Source organism: Elephantulus edwardii, unplaced genomic scaffold (genome assembly GCF_000299155.1).
Source record: "Elephantulus edwardii isolate Elephantulus edwardi_28Jun2011 unplaced genomic scaffold, EleEdw1.0 scaffold00300, whole genome shotgun sequence".
In the NCBI taxonomy this organism is placed as follows: domain Eukaryota; kingdom Metazoa; phylum Chordata; class Mammalia; order Macroscelidea; family Macroscelididae; genus Elephantulus; species Elephantulus edwardii.
Genome location: NW_006400050.1, coordinates 1 through 5730, shown reverse-complemented (window position 1 = coordinate 5730; position 5730 = coordinate 1).

Sequence of the window (5730 nt, the reverse complement as noted above, 5' to 3'; positions counted from 1 at the left end):
AAAAAGTAGATAATATTTTAATAGTTTCACTATTGAAAATAGTGAATTCTAAAATAAAATTCTGAAACTATCAAAATTAATTTGTACTCTACTTTCTTCTTCAGCAAAAGATTTTCTATTCTGCATTATTCTTTAGAAAGAAGTATCAAGTTTTACAGTAGTAAAAATAATAAAATACTGCAAAAGCATCATTTTTATTTTTCAAATAATATAAAAATATGCATACATTAAATTTCAATGTGTGAGTGTACATGCGTCTATGTAAAGGCTTCTATAAACACCACTTTATCACTGCTATGGTACAAGTTTAACTGTGCTATATTCTGACTAGTCACAGAATAGCAGTCAAGTGGAAATGACAGTGACTGACAATTACAGAAGAAATAAAATGGCTTCCAGAAATGCACTGAGACCTGTGGACCTCAATCAACTGAACTACAAATCCATTAAATGACTTAATTTTGTGTATCCAACTGTGAGATATATTTACCCCTATACAGACATGAACCACAGATAATAAATGCAGCCTGTAGTACAATTCACCAAACAGTTTAAGTTGGCTTTCTATGCTGAGTAATCTTTAATACTGCTGCTGGATCACACTTTATATACATGAAAAGCTGAAAGTTGCTAGTGGATTCTAACTGGGTCCTTTTGGCTTGGCAACAAAACTCTTTACCTCTAAGCCACTATAGCTTCCTGAGTGTGTAAATATGTGTGTATAGTGTATCACTGACACTAAGGACAATTAATTTCAACCTTGCCCCATCCTGCATCATTGTCAGTACCTCTACCACATCCAAATCCATTATTGTGGTCACTGTGTCAATCCCTCTCATTAAATACCTTCCTGCATTGTCCCTCTTTAGCACTCTGGAAGGGTCTCTGACTGTGGACTTGCCTAATGCAACTTGTCCTTTGGTTTCCTGACTGTTGGTGCCAAGAGTGGTGATAGTGGATCTGAGCATGATGAAATTACTAACAATAACAATCTCTTCTCAACCTATAATGATGCTGGCAATTGACTCTGTGGTGAGAATACTTGTTTTCTTAATATTGAGCTGCAATTCATTTTGAAGATCACAGTCCTTGACTTCTGGAACACTTCAGGTCACATCCCAGGTTCAGCAAGTAAAGTTCTACAATGTGCATAACACAGGTTGTTGTTAAGTTCTCCTTCAAACATGATGTTACATTCATCCTCATAAAGTCCAGCCTCCCAAATGATCTGTTCTGCATATAATTTGAAAAGGTATTGCGGTAGGGGAGGATGGGGAGAAAAGTGCAATAATGAATGAATGGAAATCCAAAATATCTGTAAGTTTTCATTGAAATTAATAATAAAAAAATGAAAAGGTATGGTGAAAAGAAACATACCTGATGTCCTTCTTTCTTAATTTTGAATCTTGAAATATTTCCTCGATCTATTCAAATGACTGCTTCCTGGTCTAAATACAGGTTTCACACGAGGACGGTCAAGCGTTCTGAGATTCCCATTCTTCTAAGTGCTAACCACAATCTGTTGTTGTTCATACAAGTCAAATGCCTTTGCTTAGTCAATAAAACACAAATAGACATTCTTCTGGTACTCTTTGCTTTTAACCAAGATCCATCTGATTTTGACAATGATGCATCTAGTGCCATGGCCTCTTCTAAATCCAGCTTGTATTTCTGACATTTCTATGTCAATATATTATTCCAGTTACTTTTTTTTTATAAATTTCAGCAGCAAATTGCTTTCATGTGATACTAGTGATATTGCTGATTATTTCCACACTATGTAGGATCATCCTTTTGGGGAGTAGAAATAAATGTGGATCTCTTTTAGTTAATTGGCCTGGTAGCTGTCTTCCAGAATTCTTGGAACAACCTGGTGAGCACATCTAGGGCTGTATGATTGCTGAACATGACAATTGCTATTTCATCAGTTCTTGGGGCCTTATTTTTAATAATGCTATATATTGTATGCAGAACATACCAGCAACTCCTCATACACAAATTCAAGCTGAAGTTGAAGAAAATGAAATAAAATCCACAGGAACCAAAATCTGACCTTGAGTTGATCCCACTCAAAATTCAAAACCCTCTCAGCAACAGGTTTGAGGCCATGAACACCAATGAACAATGAACTCTGGGAGGATATCAGGAATATCATCCATGAAGAATTCAAAAGGTCATGACAAAGGCAGAAGAGGAAGAAAAGACCACGATAGATGTCAGTAAAATTCTGAATATTGTACTAGAGCATCAGGAAGTCAAAGCAAAGGTAAGATTTAAAAAAATATTAAGGAACTGAACAGAAGATTTAAAAGAGTAGCTCACAAAGACAAAGCAAAATATTATAATGAAATGTGCTGGAGTTAGAAAATCAAAAGGGCCAAACTTGCTCAGCATTTCTTAAGCTGAAGGAATTGAAGAAAAAATGTCAAGCCTCAAGTTACCATACTTAAAGATGCTGTGGGCATAATATTAAATAATTCAGGAAATATTAAAACAAGTTGTAAGGGATATACAGAGTCACTGTACCAAAACCAATTAGCTGACAGAGAAGAATTTCATGAAACAACATATAAGCAAGAGCCTGTGGTGATGAACAAAGAAGTCCAAGCAGCTCTGTAAGAATTGGCAAAAAACAAGTGCCCAGGAATTCATGGCATATCAATTGACATATTTTTTTAAAACAGACACTGTTCTGGAGACGCTGTTGTGCCAAGAAATCTGATGACAATCACTTACCCAACTGATTGGAAGAGATCTATATTTGTTCCCATTCCAAAGAAAGGTGAGCTGACAGAGTGCAGAAATTATTTAACAATATCATTAATATCACATGCAAGCAAGATTCTGCTGAAGATTATCCAAAAATTACTGAAAAAGCACATCAACAGAGAACTGCAAGATGTACAGACCGGATTTAGAAGAGGCCATGGCACTAGGGATATTATAACTAATGTTAGATGGATCTTGGCTGAAAATAGAGAATACCAGAAGAATATCTATCTGTGATTCATTAACTATGCAAAGGCATTTGACTGTATGGATCACAACAAACTGTGGATGACTCTGAGAAGAATGGAATTCCAAGAACATTTGATTGTGCTCAGGCAAAACCTTTACTTGGACCAGGAGGCAGTTGTCAGAACAGAACAAGAGAACACTGCATGACTCAAAATCGGGAAGGATGTATGCCAGCGATGTGTCATCTCTCCATACCTCTTCAACGTATATGCAGAACACATAATCCAGAAGGCAAAGCTCTGTGAGGAGGAGTGTAACATCAAGATTAGAGGAAGATTCATCAACAATCTGTATTATGCAGATGACACAACCCTGCTTGCTGAAACTGAGAACATGAAGCACTTGCTGCAGAAGGTCAAGGACTGCAGCCTTCAATATAGATTGAAGCTTCACATGAAAAAAACAAAGATTCTCACCACTAGGCTGATTAGCTGCATTTATGATAGATGGTGAAGAGACTGAGATTGTTAATAGCTTTAGTTTACTTGCCTCCACAGTCAACACTTTTTGTACTAGCCTCCAGGAAATCAAAAGACAAATTGCATTGGGAAAGTCTGCAGTCAGGGACCTCTCCAGAGTACTGAAAATCAAAGAAGTCAGTCTGAAGACTAAAGTGTGCCTGATCCAGGTCATAGTCTTTGCAATTTCTTACATCCGAAAGCTGAACAATGACTAGGAATTATAGGAAGAGAATAGACACCTTTGCGCTGTAGTACTATAAAAGAGTGTTGAATATACCATGGACTGCAGGAGAACAAACAAATTCATACTGAAGAGAGGGAATCCCAGCTGTTCCTTGGAGGTAAGAATTCTGAGGCTTTGTCTGACATATTTTGGAACAGCACTTAGAGAGGGACGTCATTCTTGGGAGGGTGAAAGGACAGAGAAAGAGAGGAAGACTGTCGATGAGATGAATTAATTATTTGACTCGGGTAATGAGGGTAGATGTGTCAGAGATAAGAACATTGACACAGGAAAGAGCAGGTTCCTGGGCTGTTTTATATAGAGTTGTTATGAGTTAGTTGCAAGCAACTAAATAGCACATAACAACATATATTATTTTATAATTTCCACACTGAAGATGTTTGTTGTGTGTGTTTTGTTTTGTTTTTTAATATGAATAAGTAGCAATCTTTAAATCTTGGCCTAAATGAGTGAACACTCACCTATGCAATAGGGCTACACGTCAGCTAGTGTCGTCAATACATGATACCTTCTTTTTGGCAGATGCTTTCAGTGCATCTTGAACTTCTTACATCATTATCACTGTTTCTTGACCAAAACTACTTTCTACACTGCTTCACTGTTCATCCAATTATTTTGGGTACATTGGCTCTGTGTGTCCTTTACAACTTCTTTAATACTCCGCTGTCATTCAAGATTTTACCCACAGAATCCTTTAGTATTATGACAAGAGGCTTATTCTTCATTTCTCTCACTTTGAGACATTCTAAGAATATCCTTCTCTTTTGTTTTTTGCCTCAAACTCTGCACATTTCATTACAATTTTTGCTTTGTCTTCTGGAGGTCTTCTTTGAACTCTTTTGTTCATGTCTCTTACGTTAGTATTTTCTCCATCCCCCCTTTTTAAGGAGTTTTCTTTTTATTTTATTGCATATTTCAGTGATTCTTCTGACATATCTTTTGCCATTTTCACATGGTCCTGTATTTGCAATGACCTTTCGATTTCTTCGTTAATATGTCCTCAATGATATGCCCACTCTAGTCTTTGGTCATTAGTGCTCAAAGTATCAGACCTATTATTGAGAAGATTATAAAATCAATTTAGATAGACTAAAAACTGTATTTTTGTTTGAATGGATTTGTTTTCGTTTGCTTCAGCTTCAGATTGATCTTTCAAAGAGTAAATGATGATCTATTATATAGTCAGTCACTGGCATGGTTTTGACTGCTGATAAAGAGTTTTTCCCTTGAACATTTCATCAGATATATTTAATCTAGTTAAATGTCAATAAAACAAACAGGATTTTATTTTCTTGTTTTCTCATTATTCATTGTTACTGAGTTGAATACAATTCATAGTTGACACTCTAGTGGGTTTTCAAAGGCTGTAAATGACTGAGAAGGAGATTACACATCTTTCTTTTGAGCTTCTGGTGAATTTGAAACCCCAGATAGATTTCTGTTTGAGTTGGCAGTACAACTCCCCATATAGTAAGTACCAGGCTGTGAGGAAATATTTTCTCTCACAGGTTCTAAAGGAATGCCTTTTTTTCTTTGTAACATTTATAGGCCTCACATTCACTGTAAACATCTACATGTCTTGATTTAAAGATTTTCCTGCATCTGGGAGTTTTGTCATTCAGATGAAAAACTCCAAATCTAACTATTTTGGGGGGTTTTGGTTTGTTTTTTTTTCCTTGCTGGGGACAGAAGTCCTTTCAGATTTACTGCCTTGCTTAGTATTTTATATTGCAAAACGAGATCAATTAAAAGTATGTACTAATCATGCAGTTACATTCTTTTACATTGATGTAACCACTGCCATTCCCTCCAGGGAGCTCTGGTTGTATAGTGGTAACAGGCTTTGCTGCTAATCCAAAGACACACAGTTTGAATCCACCAGCTACTATGCTGAAGAACATGGGGCTGAACTTGGACCTGTTCTGTGACACCCTCACTATCTCTGATAAACTTGAGCCCCTTGTTAGCGTCCTACCTCCCTGAAAGTACTCCTCTCTTTTGCTGACT